The following is a 2,813-nucleotide window of genomic DNA, read 5'->3' as shown; positions in this document are numbered from 1 at the left end:
CCCTCGTCACATCAGTCGGTGTCGCCGGTATCTTCTGCGCCGCACGCACCACCACCACCACCACTCCAGTTCGCTGTGCCAGGCTTTTGTTGACGGAGATCAGATGCCCCGTTCGCGTGCTCAGCGATCGATCGGGAGCCTGGAGTGGGAGGGGAGTGTGACCGGGTCGGGTCCGGTCGTGTTATCTTTGGGATACGACGGCGACGGGTGATTGGTAAAGTTTGGTAATCGTGATGATGATCCTCTCCCCCTGTTCGGCTAACTTTCCGCGCGATGCTTGACGCGGCCACTGGAGGGGCGAGGTGGGGGTTCGTGTGGCTCGCGGACGCGCTCGATCCGGAGGCGGCGGCGGCGGCCGGCCGGTTTGTTGCGACGCGAGTGACACGCCAGTGCCCAGCGCAGTGCTCGTCGTCCCGTCCTGGTCCTGCAACTAGCAGCAGGGGAAATCGCTGCGAGCTTTTCGAAGCGGGCAAGAGCCGAGCGCACCGGGTGCTGACGGATGTACGTGTTCCATGCGTGCCATGAGTTCCGTGCGTGTCAACCGGTCGTTCCCCGTGCTGGTACAGGGGCCCAACAACTGTGCCTACTGCTGGCCTAGGCACAGGCACCCTTCCTCGACGTCGACGATGTGCGGGCGTGCAGTGGAGTTCCTCCTGTTGCGATACGGTGCATTGGAGGAGGAAGAACGAGACAAACGGGCGACGATCCCATGGAAGATTTGATCTGGATGGACGATCTAGCGTCTAGCAGCTGGTGGATCGGAGCTACTGATGTGGTGACACGGACGTGACATGGACCAAGGACAGCAAAGAGATCGAGGAATTGAAGCGGCTTTGGTTTGCGCCTGCCAGGGTTGGATCTCGCCTCCCAATCATTGCACGCAGGGACAGTAGTTCCGCGGAATGATGCGGCCTGAGTGCTCGCTTATCGGAATGATGCCATGGATGGATCAGCGAGCATCCACCCATGAATGCCCCACAGGAGTGAGGGCGTACGGGTTGGGTTGGAGAACACGGGTGCGAGAGTGTGTGTGCATCACTAGTCGCCGATCGCTAGATTTGCTTTGGCCTGGGTTTGGATAAAGATGGCAAGTGAAGGGAGGGGCCGGCAGCTTTATTTGTGAGGTTTAGTTTTAGCTACTTTTGGACCGGTTCCTTGGCGTTTCTCATGTGCGAGATCAGTCTTTGGCGTGGGCCCCGCGCTCCGACGGCAGATCAGCCGCTATCTCGCTCCCACCAGGCCACCACCCAACTGTAGCCGTCAATCCTAGTTATCCCCCTTCCAGTTGTTGCTCTTTTCGGCTAGTTTTCTGATTCTTTTTTCCTTCAGAGCACACACTGAATCCATTTCACTAAGATGTTACTATAATTTCTTTTTTACACGGCGAATCGGGAGGTTAGTTGTTAGTTTCTTCTATGAAGTAAAATGATGTTTCATCTCTACCAGTGTGTGGACGACTGCAAAACACCGAGGAATCACCTCAAAAAAAATTGAGTGGTACTGTTAGAAGTACAGAATGTGACACTCCACCTTATGCTTATCTAACGACACTCGTACAGATGAGGAGGCTAAGGATTGCGATCCAAGCAAGGACGGGGCACGCCGATGCAACAGTAGCATATGGTCCCTACTCGCCAATACGTGAAAGATTCTCCTCCTCCGTCCCTAATCTTTTCTTTTCTGTCCTGTAAGGAGTACAAACAATCACATAATGGTCATTGGTCGGTGGTGACGTACGGTCAGCAGAAACCATTTCCAGACTGATACAATGCATATGCATGAATAGGACTTCAGGAGCGTGCACGCGTGCTGCGACGTTTCGTGCTCGCTGGCATATCAAAGGTCACTGTCACGCATGGATCTAGTCATCTAGTGGTACTGTTCTAGCAAGAAAAGCACATGGCAAAGCTGCACAGAAAAATAAACTAGCCTATGGAACCTGACATGGAAGACTAGGACAATCTAGAGCCCTTCTGGTCAAGCAATCATTATAATTTACATATGACGCGGTGTTTGGATATAGGAGACTTGTAGGTTTGGATCTAGTTATTATTCCACTCTACAAAACTACATATATATGATCTAAATTTTAATATGTTCCTTGGACCGTGCTAATTTTATTGGCACACTTGTTACGGTCCTTGTTGGAAGTCTCTTAATATTCTGATTGCAACTTGGATACTTGTAACTACATACTGAATCCAATGCCGACTATAAGTCATCTAGGAAAGATACCAACATGATCTCCAACATTACAATTTGATTAATAACATCCGTATATACAAAGGTATTTTCACTTAAACAGGGTCATATTCTATGAAAGTATATTCCATGATGAATCTGGTAATATCAACTTTATGTCGATGTATATGATTTTTAGCTATTTATCGTTCAAGCTAAGAAATGCTTACGGCAAATCTCTATAGTTTCAGTGGTGAAGAGAATTTTCAGCAAATGGGAATGTGTACCTAACATGGAGTACTTACACATCGTAAATATGGGTTCATATAGGTTTGTCCCAAGTCAAATTCCTTTTACTTTGATAGTCAATTCTAAAATCTGGATTGCCACTATTATAGATTCACTATAAAAAATATTTTTATAAGATTTAATGCTTTTAACGCAATATTATATATATATATATATATATTTTGCTAGTCAAAGTTCAAAAGATTTGACTTAGATCGTGCGGATATTAGCTAACAAAGTTTTGTTTTTAGACTTCGTTGAAGTTGAAAAGATCATTCATTTTTCTGGGTAGAGGGAGCAAGAGCACGCAAAATAGCTAATTTTTTTTTATTCTAGGAGCGGAT

The sequence above is a fragment of the Panicum hallii genome, chromosome 5, assembly GCF_002211085.1.
Source record: "Panicum hallii strain FIL2 chromosome 5, PHallii_v3.1, whole genome shotgun sequence".
In the NCBI taxonomy this organism is placed as follows: Eukaryota; Viridiplantae; Streptophyta; class Magnoliopsida; order Poales; family Poaceae; genus Panicum; species Panicum hallii.
Note: the sequence above shows the minus strand (reverse complement) of the source record.